Below are 18750 nucleotides of genomic sequence, written 5' to 3'. Positions count from 1 at the left end.
GGGGAGGGCAGCATTGCCTCACAAGAACAGTTCAAATAGCATTAACTGGGTAGTTTAAAATATACACTATTCCTTAATGCAAAGTTATCGGTTCAGCAATGCTTCCCATAGTTCATTTTAATTCTACTTCCAACAACATTTTACTAATAGTAGCAATTCAGTTAATAATGCCTAAAATTGCACTAACTACCCATGATTAGATTAAAAACCAACTCAATTTTAGTGTAACAACTGCTTTAAGATTAAACAATCTTGATAGACTGTTTAGCTAACAAAATACCATTTTCTTAGGATATAAAGTTGCTTTTCATTGTACCCATCCACTTTAATCCAAATTTAAATTCATCATCCAGAAATTATACCAATGAATAATTGGTCTCATGCTTGATAAATAATTATTAAAGACAGATTTATCCTAGATCTGAATATCTAGTAAAATACCAAGAGCGGAAACTTCGAAGATGAGACAAAGAAAACAAAGAAATTAGACATCATTAAACACCATAACCTACTGACGAGTGTTGGTTTTTAGAAAGCTTTTAAAAATAGAAGTAGACTTTTTTCATAAAAAGCACAAGACTGTGAACAATGCTTAATATTAAATTCAGCACAAATAAGATTGCTAAGGACACCTCAGCTTATATAATGGATTATTTCTGGAAAGAGTAACAACTTCACAAGCAGCAAATTATTAAAATTAAAAAGGAAAATTTTGAGGTTACATGAGACCACTAATCTTACATTACCACACAACAGAGCTACAGGTTTTTTCCAGTAATATTCCAACCTGGTGTTATCACCCCTCTTTCAAGATCATTTTAATATTTAAGCTGCTGTACATCTCGCATGTATTCCAAAGAATTGCTTTTAATGCATGTTTTCGGCTAGCCCGTATCAATGGCAGAACAATTTATCTAAGCAATTGCGATGCACCACGGATGTTACAGATTTATATTCTTAACCAGTTCTTGGTTCATATGCATCGTAACTTTGATGGGTTGCATATTAGAGCGCATCTGACATTTTCAGTTAGATCCCGATACTCTTACTGCATATTACTGGAGCTGACAGGCTGAAATAATATTTCAGACTTCTTGATTAGACCTGAAAAGGTCAGATCAGCTCACGGTCAACAATTCACTCTGTGTGTAGTTAAATGATATGCCAAATGGTTTTATTGCATATGTAAACATACACAGTAAATTGGATTTAAAGTTCACACTGGCCATCAACATCTACAAAATACCTAAGGAGTCAAAGGAACATAGATATCTAGACAAGTCTTTCATGATTAGCTTGTCTTCTCAGCATGTTAAATACTGAGATAGCTTCTGCAGTGTTAAAAGCCTGTCTTGTAATATTCTGACTGTCCCTTACATTACATGTTTGCTGTTCAACAGATCAGTACAAACTGGATGACACTTGTGCACCTGCTGGAGCCGAGAATGCCGCTTTTCCTGCTGATTTGATAACAAACCTCCCCACTGGGAATAACTGGACTATATTCAAATGCCATCTCAGTGAGCATCTAGTGTACAGAATCTGGCAAGTGAGTGATACGTATACGATACCATAAAGCAAAGACCAGCAACTGCAATACCTGGGGAGTGCCCACAGTAATTAAGTGTGCACAGACAGTACACAGCTACCTTCACTGCTTCAGATCAGCTGAAAGGCAAGGAAGAAAGCTCCACTCAGTAACTGGGAAAGGCCTGTTTCTCCTTATAGCCAGGTATGCTAGAGTGTATTAAAATATTTGATTTTAATTTATGAGCAAGTCAACATATGCTTATTTAGAATTACAGGAACATACTACAATCCTGTCAGAAATGACTCTGAGAAAGGGAGGAAAAAGCATCAAGAAGACCGAATAAAATAATGCATGTGGTAGTCGATGAGAGGGGATGCTGGGTCCTAAGATTATAAGGGCTCCATCAACTGGGTCCAGTTTTTCAAGTCGGATGTGAGATAGGGATTTCACTCGTCAGTACATGATAAAGACAAGCAGTTTTCCCTTGTTTATTGCAGTCTCCGATTTCACCTTGGACATCTATTTTGTGATCATTTGGCTGTTGCTTGATTAGGGGAATTACTAGAATGCATTAATATGTCAAATGTACTAATGCATACTTCAGCAGTTGGCAGATACCATAAAAAGGAAATAAGTTTGTAGCAAAGTCCAATATTATTGAGTATGCAGGTTTAAAATTAGATGCTTAATTGCATATTCAAACCCTTAAATAAGTGCCATAATTTTTCCGCAGTGCCGAGAACTTCAAAAGTATCAGACTATTTAGTCACTTAAAAAAAAATTAAAGGCTTTGTTGCCTAGCAGATGAGACACATCTTGTCTCATGTCACTGGTAAAAGTCAGCAGGTATGAAAGCAGGTGTGAACTTGAATCTGTGTATCCAGTTTTGCTTTCTGAAGCAGCTTAAAAACTGCAGAACTGAATTCGTACTTGCAAACGGTATTGAAAAAGCCTATGATGTAGTGACTCCTCTCCAGTGACGCTAGCATTACAAATTCTGCAGCATTCATCTTAACCGGTTAACTCAGCAACACAGTTAAAATGTTTATGCAACCCTTTCAAAGGAAAAAGAAGTCTCACTGTGGCAGAACTGACAGGGAGAAAAACCTATTTGGCATGTTTGCCTGAAGCTTTTCCTATTCTTTATCCTAGAGATGCTTCCCAAGGCCATTTCAGTTCTCTGTATGCATAAGTACTGTAGGATTTACACAGAGTTGCTACTGGCACAGATGGAAATGATGGTAGGAGACTAGAAGAGTTGTGCATTTGCAGCAACAGTTGTCTCCTGTATTCAAGCCACCTAAACATGGACAGAATCCAGCAAGTAGAAAGCAAGACATCTTGCCTCTCCTTCCCAAGAAAGGAGATTTTCAACTAGAAGAAAGAGAGACCATTCTAAATTATTGCACATCATTATTTCACTACTAAATCACAAGGTTAGGAGCTACCTCAGCAGCAGCACAAGCAGCCTATGAATCCTTTTCTTCCCTTGGCTACTCTCTGCAGGCAAAAAAAACCCAGGGAGTCTCCTGTGGGCAGGGAGAGCACGAACATTTCTCATGCCTGCTCCCTAGTTTCTTATCTCACCTTTCATGGCCCTTGGGAAGACAAGGTTGGAGATGCTTTTCATCAGGCACTAAGAGGGTAAGCAAGGATCCCTAAGGGCAGCCAGACCAGCAGTTCAGCACTATAGGGGCTCCCCTTATTTGATGTTGATTAGTCAGCCACCCCTTGGGTGTTTGTAAGCATTTGGTAAGATTAAGAAACATTCTTCCAAAGCTGTCATGACATGGATCACACACCAAAACGCAGGATCTTACACTGTGAATCAAAATATTCGGGGGCGGGGAGTTATTTAAAAAGAAAAAAAAAAGAGAGGGGAAAAAAAGGGCACTCCTCCTCTGCTGTTCCTGTAAGACATGCCCCGGACAGTCAGTCGTGAGAACAGGCGGATTTAATTGTCTTATATTTGACAGATATAGAATCTTTTTTTTCTTCTTCCACCTTTGGCTAAATGGAGTAAATGTTTGCACTGCACTTAAATAATGTTTTTAAATCGGAGTTTTTGTGCGCTCATACACGATCTATGAAGTGACATACAACAATTCCTCCTTCTGCCACTGGAGGGAACACAATCATTGCTTTTTTTAGAAAAACGCTTTAGAAGGGGGCACTTGCGCAGGCTTCAGATGCCCAGCAGAAACATAAAAGGGGCAATTTGCATACAGTGCCAAACCCTTGCCGATTGAAAGGGAACGCTCGAAATAAGCGGTATGTATACAGAAATCTTTCACAAGGGTTATGCTAAGTTAGAGTGTCTGCACAAAGCAACTTTTGATGGTTCACTTCCATACTGGGTACAACAGCAACATCAAATGTAGGTTTATCCACAAATTACTTGAAATAAGGATCATTTGTTTGTTTTACTTAACAAAACAAAACACAAAACAAACTAAAAAACCCGAAACCACAAAACTCTTCCCCACTATTTAGAAAATTGTATTTTAATGTCCATGAAGGAAAAATGCCTAAGAAAAAATAAGGTGAAAGCCTACAAGTACAGGATAAATCAATCAAATAACAATCCAGACTAAAATACAAAATAAAAAAAATCTTGTTTGTGCTGCAGTCAGAGAAAAGGTGATAAACATGTTTTAAAACTTAGCTTTTAAAACTGGAAGGATTCAAACAAATAAGATTTCTGTTAACACTGAGTAAAGATGCAAAGACGAGGAAATTCAAAAACATCTTTCAGCTACATTTTTTAGAGATGTAAGATCCTTGCTTAAGTGTCTTTGAAATTTCAATGACCACGTTAATGTACTCTCTAATAATCTAATCAACACTTTGCCTTAGCCTACCGCTCCTTTTTGCCAGTCTCAAACACTTTTTTAACACAAAACGTTACAATGAGTTGACATCAGCCAATCACTACCGTGCCCCTCCCCATTACCGACAACACTGTATACCACCTTCCCTCCACAAGCATTCGCTGTCATCAGCAGTTGGAAGCACTTATTTTGCCAAGAGCTCCTCGATGGAGGAAAGGCTCGGGGAAAAAAATTCCTTTGAATTCTGCATGTTTTTGCAGGTTGTACACCAGATAAAAGGCTAGTGTTTTTGCTGAGACTTTTCAGGGCTTTGCCTTCCTAGCAAAATTAAAAAATCCACAGTGCTTGCAGAAATATGCCAGTGGTCATAATGGACATACCAATGAAGTATTTTATCATTTATACAGTATAACTCTTCGTGTCAAACTAAGTAGCAGCTACAGATCTCATGTCTCTCCTACCTTTGAAAAAACATTTCTATTTGTAATAAAACTGTGCAAAATTCAGTCTCTTCTACTTTCATAGCATTTCTAAAAATTGTCTGAATACCTTTAAAATTATTCTCAAGCAACCAGTTTCAGCGTTGAATCTTCCCACAAGTCTTCAAACTTTCTGTCATGCTCTTGGCTCTGTGGCAGCACCAGCAAGCACCCCTCACTACAGAACAAACGTGAGGGCTCAAAATACTGGCAATCCTAACCATCACTTGAAAGAACTCCCCCAGAGAGTTGCTTTTTAGGATAGACTTCCTGAGAAAAAGAACTACTGGAAGCAGCACGTGCCAAAATATGCTCCAGAAGTACATCTTCACTAAAGACTGAACTCTCTTACTCAAGAGTTTAGTCCAAATCCTGTTACAAGCCACACAGAAAAACCTCCTGACCCAGGCTTGAAATGGGTCAAGGCCTGCTGGCAGACACTTCATTCAATAGGGAGCACGCCTATTCCGGAGTGAGAATTCAGATCAAGCCCTTCAACAGCTGACAGACCTCCAGTGCCTTTCCCACAGCTCCAGAGCTTCCTCGGAGCAGGGAAGTCCTCCCACACGTACCCCAATTCCCCAGAAAAGAGACCAAGAGAGCCTTCACCTAAAAAACTGGGGACCAGACCTCCCCACACCTGAGCCAGTAAAGAAGGGCTAGTCCTGATGTTTAGACCGTGACGCTCATTATCCAGATCAGCCATGCAGTGAGGATGTACTGAACTGGCTGCGGCTTGTGTAAATAAGGGTATCGGCTTGGACTTAAAAAAGGATTCACACTGAGAGGCAGAGCCAGCTTACAGGAGTACCCAAGAAACTGTAAAGTCTCATTGGGAAGAGCAGAGAAAGGGAGGCAGTTAGTAGCTGGCATGCAAACGGGAAACTTATTTTTCTGATCAGAATGGGTACTGTAATACTGCAGTGCTGCCTAGGCATAAAGACAATAGTACCTGAGCAAAATGCAATAGCACACCCCGATTTCATATTACCTTAATGAGTCTACCACCTACTAAAATGAATAAATCACAAAGGTACTCCCCTAGCCTCCACTGTTGACTCCACTGACCGCACTGCAACTCGTGCGTGAGGAGTCTTCTATGATACGGTGCTCTGGCTCACTGCAACTGACAGCTGAGGAAAAAAACCTCGGGGGTGGGAGCAAGTAAGGAAACCGTGCTGTCCATCTCAGCAGCATATTACAATGCTCAAACCTTGCTTCACCTGAGAAATATGCGTGGAATGTGCGAGACCAGAGCTAACACCAGTAACACAGACCAAAAGGAGGTAGCTTAAATTAAAAAAGCAAGAGATGTTTTCCGGAAAACAGACTGTCCCATCTCCCATCAAAATTGTGAAATCACTACAAAAGAGTTTGTTTTTTACAGTTTCTCAGTAAGTTTTGTCTGAAAAAATAACTAGAGGTAGGGTAATGGATATTCAGAAGGTAAACAAGAAATAAGACTGTGCTTGGTTTGTAAGTTTAGTTCCATGTGATCAAAAACTTCACAGCGGAAGATTAAAAACTGTTAGGAAAGGAATAAAATAATAAAAACTCACCAAACAGACCAAACAGAACATATCATAGTGCTTTATAAATCAATGGTGTACCCACGCATTGAGTAAGTTCTGTTTATTCCACTCTCCCACTTCTAAAATGATTCAGTTGGATTATGCAAGGCACAGAGAACGGCTCCTGCAAGAAAAGAAAGTGAAGGTTGGAAAAAAGATGAGTCCAATTTTCTATTGAAGACTGAAGGAGGATATGACAGAAGTCTGCAGAATGGCGGGTGGCCTAAAGAAAGGAACAAGGGCTGGATCAGGACTCGCAACACAAGAAGCATCCAGCTAAATTACCAGGCAGAAAGTTGAAAAACAAACAGAAGGAAGTGTTATTTAAAAAAAAAAAACAAAAAACAAAACAAGAAGGAAAAAAAACCCAATACATAACCAAATTACAGAATTCATTGCCAGAGGAAACATCATACACACTCCTGGAAGACAGGTCAGCCCTGTCTGTATATAATATCTATATACACGATAGTCAAGATGCAATCTTCAGCTCTGGAAATTCCTAAATGTTCAGTTTGCTAGAAGCTCGAAAACTATAGCAGAGAAGGATCTTTCCATATGTGCTCCCTCTTACACGCCTCCCTAAGTTTTCAGTATCAGTCATTATCAGAGACTAAATACTGAACTAAACAGACCACTGACGAGATCCATTACAACCACCGTAACTAACTTACGGTTTTAATTTGCCTTACTTTCCTGCAGGAGACCCTGGCAACTGAGTACTGGAAGCTGCAGAAGTGTTAATAGAATAGGATGGGATGACTACATGCCACATCAATATACTGTTTGTTTCTAAAGTAGAATTACGAGGAATAATCTCAAGCAATGGTGAAGAAACTGGCTTGAATTATATCATCATAAAATCTATCGTCTTGGCAGAGCAGTGGTTGATCATTAACAGGTCATTAAAATGTGTACAAAGCATAAAGATTGGTCCTTGTCCCAGGGCACTTTCCACATTAAATGCTTTAAGGTTTTTGAGGGCTGCATTCAGGAACACGCTACTGTTTACTGATGCCTGTAAATTCTAACTTATCACTCATGTTTTGCCTGAGGATCTGCACACACAGAGACATTTATATAGGTTACTGTGCACTACGCATACATTAACTTATACGTCCTTGCTAACACAGTGCTAGCCATCATTTTATCTACATAGCCACAGCAGAAGACACAGCCTCATCTTTGCCCATAGTGTTCTATTATCTGACAAAAGTACCTTTATGCAGAATACAGTGTGATGGGCCTGTCCCAGGTCATTCAGGAGAAAGACCTGCAACCAGCCTCAGAGCTGCTGCAGCTGACGGGGAACACACTGGTTACTGCTATCAGTGGCTCCATCAGGGCCACAGTTTAATGTAAAAATAAAGAGGGGTGGTGCAAAACGCCACTGAAGACAAACAGCCTGTCCTAAAAAGCACTTACCTCTCAGGAAGGGCACCCGGTGAAATAGTTGGAAGGCAATGACCTCCACAGCGCTTCATCTCTAAACATGACCTCAACGCAAGGAGACTGCCTGGCCTCTTATCTAGCAATCACGAGGGATGCGAATAAAAGGAGAGCTGCTGCTCCCTTTTCCTTCCACTTCAGCAAGGCCTGGCTGTGGCAGGGATTACTCCCACCACCTAGCATTTCCCAAAAATAAACACCTTGCTATTGTGCAGCAATGCTGTTGATTTCAAATTCACTGTCTCCACAGTTTCCTGACAGAGTTGGGAGAAGTGGTATTGCTACAGGAAACACCACAGTATCATGGAGCTGGGAATTACTCACTGGAATTCCCGCTACGCTTTGCTCTTCAGCAGCACAGAAAGGAAAATGTAAAGTAATAGTGTATTAGACCCAAACACAAGATAATCTGCTTTTTCAGTTACTTTCTGAGGAAATTTTCACTTAATGCTGCTTTCAAGTATGAATTTTAAAGCAGACAATCACAAAGCAAAATAGCCACAGAGACAGACATGGCACAGGATACATATTTCTTTTGTGTCCTAGCGGTTGCTTTTGTGCAGCCTCTAGAGGTAGGGTTTTTTTGGAAAAACTTGACGATTCAGTACAAACACCTTCAGTTTTAAAAATAGCACATAAATTCCATACTCCGATCATTTCTTCTTTTTAAAACCCTGGTTATAAGTCGTCAAGATAGGTGAAACTACAAGGTTACATGTTTTTGTATTTATCATTCAAATATTTATGTGTTTTGGAGCACTGAGTAAAAGTTGTAGATTATTTCTTTGAGAAGTTAACATTCACAAGTTGGTCCTTTAAACAGTCCTGTTCTTGTACAGGCAGTACAGAAGAAAAAATACATCCTATATGACCCACATGAGATGCAGCAGTAATTCATTGAGTTGATTTGTAGTAAGTCCTACGATCAAATTCATACAATGCTGTATGATTTCACTGATTTCAATTTTAAAAGATCTTCATACTACAAAATTACATGCAGATTTGAGAGCTCATATTAGTAGGGAACATCAACTACTTGGTGGAAGGACTTAAAAGGGCTCACAGTGCTTCTTTGCTGCAATTTAAATTAAAACCATACGTGCAGGCTTTTTGAATTCTTATTTTGAGATTTGAAGCCAAGATTTGGACAAAGGAAGAAATTTCCTCTCCTCACATTTAACAAGAATTTCTATGGATGATGAATTTTGTATCTCTTCTCAAGACAGAGAGGGTTTCAGGAGTGCAGCTGCAGTTTAACTGTGGGATAGGGTCTGCCCCCTCCCTGTTTTTGGTTTAGGGTTTTTGAGGGGCGTTTCTTGGGTGGGGCAGGTGACAAGCTTAAGATACTACCTTTTGTTTGTGCAAATGTAGTGACTCGTTCACAAATATATGGGCATTTTCCTGAGAAGGGCTGCAGGCTTTCAAGTCAAGTAGTAGAGACTTATTTCTGGAGGTAAAGACCATGGTATAGCCCTTGTGCTCTGAATACAATTTCTCCTTTATAAAGCACACATACAAACTGTGAGTGCGCAGGTTTAACCTGCTGTGACCACTGAATACATGGTTGTCTTCGATACTTTTGGAAGTGCATTGTGAGGAAATTATTCCTCTTGCACAGAAAAGTTAGAAAAAAAGACTATTAGCTTCAGTAATCTCTAACTCAGTAATCTCTTTTTACTTTTTCTTCTATTATTTAAATTGGAAAAGCTCAGAAGTGGATTCTGAGCTCAAAAGATACAGGGTCGTCTGGCTGAATGTGTCTTCCCCCATGTGGCTATTTATTAGCATCTTTATTACTACAACTACCATTGTTTCTTAATGGAACATGATGGTAGGAAGGGTTTGCTCTTTTGAGTTACCTATGTGTTCCTCTACCTTGATCTTGCCTCTTCTATCTACATACAAACTTTTCCTTTGGAAGAATTTTTACAGCACTCCATCTTCCTTTCTCCCATCTCCTCTGAAGGGATACAGCTCCTGAGTATAGAAAAATACCAGCTTCTCAATAAATGGCAATGATTTAAGTTATTTTTAACATTTGGTGCATGTGTACATGTAAAATACACACACCCACAAAGAAAGTCATTCTGCCATCGTTTGTATGTTAATAAGGTGAACTATTTTTAAAAGAGAATTCCTAACAATGGTTACTTATGAATTATGACTGATTATTTATGTAGTCCACTTTGTTTAAATGGTGTCTACGTTCTTCAAGAGAACAATGCTGTGTACAGCTGCTTTATTAATAATGTCACTGGCTCTTTGTCGCTATTTTTACATCTCCATCTTCCTGTTAGGCCATGTAAATAGAGATGTCTATAATTAGCAGACGCACAGCATTGTTTCACAAATCTTAGCTGTTACATTAAAATAGAAAGCTTATTACTTCTTTGGGAATAACTTTTATTTTGCCCTATAGTTAGGACACACAGTCATAAAGCCAGATATGATGCAATGGAAAAATCAAAGACCGTATCTGCTAAGAAAGGCTACTGCTGCATTCTACATCCATTTAAACATGAGGAAAACATTAACTGCTCATTCAAAAAAAAAAAAAAATCTTTTTTTTATTTTTAGAATAAAGTATCTTTTCATTTCCAGCTGAACACCACAGAAATTGGTGTTGTACAATACAGATTTTTTTGCTTTCTGTGGGACAAAATCCTCTAGTCACCAAAAGTTGTAAGAGTTCCCCTTGCCTGACAAGCAGAAGACATGAGATAATAAGTCTGCATCCAGATCTGTTGTTGTCTGCCTATTTGAAGCTTATTGTACCTCTTGACTATTTCTGTATCGAGTCTCAAATATAAAGGTCCAACCCCCGGAACTATTATTCATGTTTTTAGGTAAAGATTAAGGATTTTACAAAGACTGATCCACATTGTAGAAGCACCTCTATCGCTGGCAAAATTGTTTTCTTTCCTGAATACATTTTGCATTAACAACATAGAAGAACAGCATGCCTATAAATATTTAACATTTGCATATGCTTTTCTGGAGGCATTTGTGTTCACAGACTTCATGGTCAGAAAGGACCATTTTGGCCATGTGTGCAATGGTATAAAGATTTCAACCTACAACATATTTTTTGGAAAGAGATGATGTCTTGGCAAAGACATTGCAATGATAAGATTCATCTTGTTTCTAAATAAGCTGCTATAATGCTTATTACTCTCGTTGAAAAACCTCAGCCCCACGTCTCATCTGAATTTGTCTGAACTCAGTTTCCAGGCATGTCCTTTTCTGAAATCTCCATTTGTTACCAATATATCAAAGATAACTTCATACTAAGAGTATTTAAAATTGTTGAAAAGACACAACTGAACAAGAGATAATCACAAACACTAACATTGCTTCTGACAAAAAGCTATGCTTCCACCCCCCCCCCCCCTTTTTTTTTTTTCTTTCTCTTTCTTCTTTTCACGGTAGTAGTAGAAAGAGTTTACTTTGAAGGAATCAGGAACAGGGCAAATCCAGAACTAAGTTTTCAATAGAGACCTATTTAAGAGTTGTTACCACTGTCCCACAATTAATGTTTGCAGAGAAGTTTAGGATACAAAAGCAACTTTAAGATGAAGAATTATATGCAAGTGAAAATATTAAAGCCAAACAAACAAAATTAATTGGACAAACAAGTAAAAAGGCACTGCGGAGCAGTCATGCTTTTAGAGAAGTCCTTGTTACCATGCTCCATAACTTTATTTTTAAGGTTCTGAAGAAAAAAAGTCCACAAGCCTGAAGGACTTCCCACAGCCTGTCTGCTCTCCATAATAAATACTCAAATGGTGCATGCAGCACAAGAGAACAAAGTAAAAAGCTCTGTAGGATACCTGACACTTGAAATTCAAACTACCAAAGTCATAAATTAAGTATATATGCCTGTATGTGAGGCAGGGTATAATGTTCTCCAACTGCTTCAATGGGCCTTGTGTAAACAAAGAACAGAACAACCGGCTACAACTGTCAGCTTTCTAGTGCAAGGGAAAAAAAAGTCTCCAATCAAGAAAAAATATTTCAGGGCCTCAAGACATTGGCTTATTCAGATTTAAATAAGTGAGCAGAAATGATTTGATGTCCCTCAGATGTCTGCTCTGCTTTTCTGCCAGAGGTTGCTGCCCTGCAAGGGTGACTGCATGCAAAGCTGCTCCTGAATTACTGCACTTTACTGCTCAGTATATCCAAGGTAAACAAATCACTGGTTTGGGTTATCACCATATGCTGAGCTGTGAACTGCAGTGAACAGCAAGGCATGGAGACCTTTTCAGCTGTCTGCGTTTAAGAGCCACCAGGCTGAAACCAGAACTTCTGTATTTGCCTCCTGTAATTCATAAACACAGAAAAGTCAAGAAACAAGCAGGAACAAGTCCTTCTTAGCTGCTGCTCTCACTGCATGCACTTATGCTTCACTGTCCCCACAACACAGCTAAAAGATTTTGGGTTTTCAAACATACTCCATTCCATTTCTCTCTCTGAATCTGATTTTCCAATACAGTTCACAGATGTCAGAACTGTTGCAAACTACAAGGATTACTATGGATTAGTGGATCTCCCATGCCTGAAAGAGAAGTGTTTAGAGCAATTACACTTCATAGTGGAAAGGTATTCCCCATACATTCTCTTTCTAGCTCCTCTGCAGGCGTAGCACTTTCCTCTGGGAGACAAACATGTTGTGAGCCTCAAAACTGGTACAACCCGCAAACATATCATAGAATCATGGAATAGTTTGGGTTGGAAGGGACTTTTAAAGGTCATCTACTCTAACCCCCACTGCAATGAGCAGGGACATCTTCAACTAGATGTCTTGGTTTCGGCTGGGATAGAGTTAATTTTCTTCCTGGTAGCTGGTACAGTGCTGTGTTTTGGATTTAGGGTGAGAACAATGTTGATAACACACCGATGTTTTAGTTGTTGCTAGGTTGTGCTTACACTAGTCAAGGACTTTCCAGATTCCCATGCTCTACCGACTGAGAAGGCTGGAGGTGCACAAGAAGCTGGGAGGGGGCACAGCCAGGACAGCTGACCCAAACTGGCCAAAGGGACATTCCATACCATCTGGCCGGGGGGGCCGCTGCTTGGGGACTGGCTGGGCATCGGTCGGCAGGTGCTGAGCAATTGCATTGTGCATCACTTATTTTGTATTTTTTTTAATCATTATTATTGTTATTATTTTCCCTTTTCTGTCCTATTAAACTGTCTTCATCTCAACCCACGAATTTTACTTTTTCTTCCCCCGATTCTCTCCCCCATCCCACTGTGGGGGGGAGGGGAGTGAGTGAACAGCTGTGTGGTGTTTAGCTGCCTGCAGGGTTAAACCACAACACTAGATCAGGTTACTCAGAGGCCAGTCCAACCTGACCTTGAACGTTTCCAGGGATGGGGCATCCACCACCTCTCTGGGCAACCTGTGCCAGTGTTTCACCAGCCTTTCTTCCCTCTATCTAGTCTAAATCTACCCTCTTTTAGCTTAAAACCATTACCCCTTGCCTTATCGCAACAGGCCCCTTATCTAGCAAAGTGTGCCCACAGTCCTAGCACAGGCTAGGATTTTGTCCTAAAGTTCAGGCAAATCTCCTCAGCGTGAAATCAAAATATTGGTCTAAAATATAAGCACTACTTGCTCTCCATCCCATCCAACCTCCCCCCACCCCTGCATTACAGAAGCTGAGTCAGCAGATCAGGACACTGGCTCTGTCTCAGGGCATGGTCTCATGCATAGGCATAGACTAAATTGTGAGAAGAGAGGACAAGGCTACTACACTATCAACCACTGGCAGATGAGTAAGGCAGATAACTAGAGGGCAGTCACCTTGTCAGCCTTCAGCACCAAATTTACAACTGCTTACCAGTCAACCGCCTCTGCAGCGCTCAGGTCACAGTTCATCATGGTTTAAGGCGACGGGAACTGTGACTGGGTCAGCTGCTGGTTCAGTGGAGGTGGCCATGACCTGACCCAGCAGGCAGCACCAGTGTCCAAAACTGCAGCAACTGACTTGGTCGAAGGCTATCTGCATCTGACCTGCAATTCATTAGCAGCAAGTGATGCAGCACACACAGCAAAGTTATAAGGAGGAGAGCTCTAGGTAAGGTAACAAAAGCCAAGGAGCTGAGGGGTTACAGGCTGAGGGTATGCTCTGCTTTGGCAGCAGGCTCCCTTCCCACCCAAGAGGTTCTTCTGAAAAACCCAAGCCTTTTCCTGTAGTTCTGTTTATATTACACCATCTCCAATATACACAACCAACTAAATTATATTTACTTAGCTAACTTCCACACCTTTTCCCTTTCTCTTTCCTCAGATTTGGATCACAGCTTTCTTTTGCACAGTATTTTCTTCCCTAGAATGACAATAGGGCATATACAATAAAGAGGTGTTACCAGTCTTTCTTCAAATACTCTTTGTTCAGCATTTCAGCTATTTACCTCCCGCTCAGAAGTTCCTGTTTTCCCACTGAGGGGGGAAGGGAAGGCTGTCTATGGTGGCTTTTTGTTTAAAAAGTCTATGTACAGTCAGAGATATTTAGTACATTTTCCCTCCAAAGCATGGTATTACTAGTTTCAAATCAAAGAGGGGAAATTCTTTAGAGAACTCAAAAAAATCTGACTACAAAAGTAGTATTTTGCAGGTACCCCTTTCTTGAAGCTACCAGCTATTCCTATATCAAAATGCTCAAGTCCACACACATTGAAAACTCAGCTCGCTATCATGAACTGTGTACAACCACAGTAATGTAACGTAACCTCCTACTGCCAACAATATTACAGGCCTTAGCAAGTAAAACCAAGAAAGCAGAAAGGAATTAGGCTGCTGAAAGACATGACTAGCTGGGAGCTTTGCTAGTTCACACAAAGGGAAAAGGAAGAACACAGCGTGCATAGGGATTTGCCTTTGATACAGGAAAAAGCACATGTGGTTTCATAATCCAGTGATAAGGCAGGAAAGCCATGGGGGACACTCATTTGTTGGACTGAAGAAACATGTTTAGATTGACGTATGTGACGTTGAGCTGTTTTGACATCTAGGATTAATAGTATCATGAGGTTATGGCGATGTGGATGTAACAAAATGACTAATGCTTCATCACAAAATAAGATACCTACTTGTTGCTTGTATGTAAAGCTGTACACAGCTTTCCCTTTTATCATCTATCAGCTACTCTGTTCAAGCCAAAGAAACTGCGCATATGAAACAGGTAAACAAACTGGTAGCACACTGGGGGGAATCTTGGTAACAAGTAGGTTTAATTTTCCCTAAGTCGATTCTAGCACAAAAAGAGGCAAAAAGTGTTAATTAGGCTCCTCCTAATCTCAGTCTAATTTGACAGCAAGTACTCCACACAGGGGTATTGGAGAGGAAAGGTCTTAGGGAAGGTGATCTCTTATTAGATTAATCCATAGAATTGGCAAATGAAACAAATGGGGAAAGCTTCTGGGCATACACTTTTCTTCAGCACTGAACAGAAGGAACAACGAGCCGCCCCTTTACCAAATGCTAACAAGCGGATAGGAAACGACTATCGGAAAGGAGCTGCTGATCTTTAAGAGCCTGACAAACAATATAAGCGCCGATTAGCATGTATAACCTTTGCGGTACGTAGGCTTTCACGTTCCTTTTATTTCATGTGCGGATATGTCGGGATGACTGAAGTCAATGGGAAATTTGCAACAGGTTTTAATAGCATCAAAAACTGATTCATTATAACCTTCTCTTCATAACAATACTGTTTGTGTACATTAGATCTTAGCCTGCTTTTGTTGCCATCAACTCATCTGGACTCTATTTGCACCTCTTCTCAGGGTCATCCTCTTGCTTGCATACATTGTCTATGTAATCTTACAGAAACAGCAACCACCACAAGTCAAAATTACATGTTCTTTTAAAATGCACTTCTCCACCATCTTTTTTTAAATGGAGACCTAACTTGAAGAGGCATTTTGAAATAAAGTTCAGTTTTTAAAGTGAAAATTACTTCAGACGTGAGTTGGTTTGGGTTTTTTTGAGGCTAGCATTCCACTGTTCAGCTTAATAAGAAAGTGAAAAATCAGATGTAACCAAGCTTAGAGAATTCCATTTCATTTATTGCTGTGTACTCTGTTGAATTTTAACTTGACTTGGTAAAACACTTTCTAAGAGACCCCATCTCACCTTTAACACATCATCTTGACTTGCTTACTTCAGGCAAACATTTCCTAGATAGTCCTCTGTTACTGCATAAAGAGAATGTCAAGTTCTTTGTACAAGTGTCTGGTCATGTTTCATGATTGCCAAAGTCTAGAAAGAAATCCCAAGTTTGAACAAAATGTTTGGAAACCTCATTCTCCTGGCTAAGATTCCTACACTTTTTGCTGAGAAGATAAACAGGGAAAATTCTTTAAATATCCGGAATGGAACAATGAAGATGTAATTAGTAACATAAAAAGTTGTTTATCATTGTTCCACTCTTGGTAAGTCTCATCATTCAATTACAGTTCTACAGGCCTGTGTAATATGTTCAAAACTGGTTTTATACATCTTCAGATGGAGGTCATAATTCAAACAGAAAACACACCACAAGAGAACCCATCTCTTCAAGTAGGTCATTACTTTCCTCTTGCACACTGCCTTTTAAAGTCAAGTCTCATTAATGCAAGAATCTACTCAAAACAGTAAAATAAGGATTGTGGTTTTCCGAAACTATAGTAGTTTCCCAATGACAATGATCTTTCTGTCCAGTAGGAATTTTAGATGGTATCCAGACTCTGACATTAGCCAAACTCCTGTGCATTTGGAGAAGAAAAAAGAACACCAATACTATATTCATTTGTACTGCGCTATATCTTAGTAATACCACAGGGAAGGAGAAATATTTTCATCTTGGAGGTCATCCAGCAATCCACAATAGTAAATACTTGTAACTGTATTGCACAGTCCAATGAACATGGCTTATGCACACGGCGAGGCTTCAAAATATGAATCAGAAATCCCAACACAGATCCTGCTTTTCCATGTATCCTGAATTTCTCATATTGAAGAACTTGTCAGCCTTTTTCTAAAATCTTTCATTGAGGTCATCACAAGATAGTGGTAGGCCTGACAAAAAACAAGTCCATCCAACCTGTTCTATGCCTATGGCTCAGCCAAAAGCATTTGTTTATTTAAAAGAAAGCACCTGCCGCAACGCAAGAAGCAAACATGTCACAATATTAACCAATAACCTCCTAAATCACTGTATCACTATAAGCATTTCTAATATTCTTCTAAAATACTACAGTATTTTCCATAGTTTTGTCCACCTACAGCTTTATGACGCCATTAAAGATGGATGTCTCATACTGAGCAGAGCCTGTTCTTTCAGTTGCCTCACACCTCCTTCTCATAAGACCCCATTTTGCCAAATTCTTATTTTTCTATGTGGATTATCTGCGTCAAGCCTGAAGAAGAGCAGTCTGGATGAAGATTGTGCAAAACAGACCTTCAGCCAGTTGCCCTGAGCTGATGGGTAAGGAAGGCTTGAAGGAACGAAGGGACAAAAAAAAAAAAACAACCCGCAACTAAAAGAGCTGGAAAGATAGGACTCGCGACAAAGAGGCAGAAGAGTGCACGAGAGAGAGACAGGCACAAACATATGTTGAAATACTTTCCATTAAGTATGCAACAATGCCGGAAATACAGTTCTTCACACATCTTAATTCTATCATTAGTTAAGTGTACGTTATGGTATAGTCTGTAATTACATGACCACGTACTTTCCCCTTCTCCCCAACACCACCTGCGTGCAGCAACAGAAGGGAGAGCCTTCTTCAGAACGAATGCCTTCCACTATTTTGCTTTCTCCTTGTTTACTTGTGTGGCCTTCAGACTTGTTCCCAGCGTGCAACTCAGGGCTTTGTATCCACATGGGCTCTTTAAAAAGACTTTGTTATCTGAATTATGTCACAGGTCATTAGTAAATTATTAAACATATCTCTGTGAGATAAAGAAGTATGCTATCCCAATTTTACAGACAGTGCACTAAAATTAAGGTCAAAAGTACTTCTTGCCAAATTTCACTGGAAAACTTTTTTTCCCACAGCACTTAACATGGCACTGCATTCTGCCTCTTCAGAACATAGCTCCTACTGGCTTCGGCTAAAACTGCAAATAATAATTTCTTTTGTATCTCAGGACCAGAGTTGGGGATCCAGAAAACAAGGAGAAAAGCGAGCACACTGAAATGCCAGGCTTACTTGCCTTATCTAGCATCCCATAGGAACACTGTAGTGCAAGCAGAAGATAAAAATCAGATTTTCCAAGGAAGCAATTAGCCAGGAGACCATCCTTTCTCTTTGAATAATCCTTTCCTTACTCATGACATACCTTCCTCCAATGCTGTATGCACAACACCCCAGGAACTCCCAGAAAAACTCTCCTGTGCAATGACAGTGACAGAAGTTTCTTGATAAAAATAACTTGATCACGCAGGTTTTGGCTGGATTCCAGTGTCTGCACACAATCCAATACCAAACCAACACTGCCAGGGTGAACATCGATTCTGGCGCTTCTTAATTTCCAAGGCCTTCAGCTATAATAGTATTTGTTTAATGGTTTTGCATGTGCCTATGCACACACAAGCTCTTTGAAACAGCATATGATGTTACTGGCAGCAAGGTACATCATGGTTTAGAAATTAAACTAAAACCAAATCGATGCAGATGCTGTCATTTTTGGGTGTTTTTTTTCCCCTCCTAAGGATTGAATAAAAGCACCACCCTCCCCAGCATGTATCACAGTTTTGCTCTGAGCCTGTAGAGGACAATTGTGCATTTGTTTATGCTTTCCAGTCTACAGCAATAGTAGCAGGCATCCAACCATGGATTCACCCTCCCCTCACCTGATCCTTGCTAGAGTCTGCCCTACAGTGGCTGTCTCCAGTTGG

This window comes from Aptenodytes forsteri, unplaced genomic scaffold, assembly GCF_000699145.1.
Source record: "Aptenodytes forsteri isolate BGI_AS27 unplaced genomic scaffold, ASM69914v1 Scaffold9, whole genome shotgun sequence".
Taxonomy (NCBI): domain Eukaryota; kingdom Metazoa; phylum Chordata; class Aves; order Sphenisciformes; family Spheniscidae; genus Aptenodytes; species Aptenodytes forsteri.
This window is presented reverse-complemented; position numbering follows the sequence as displayed.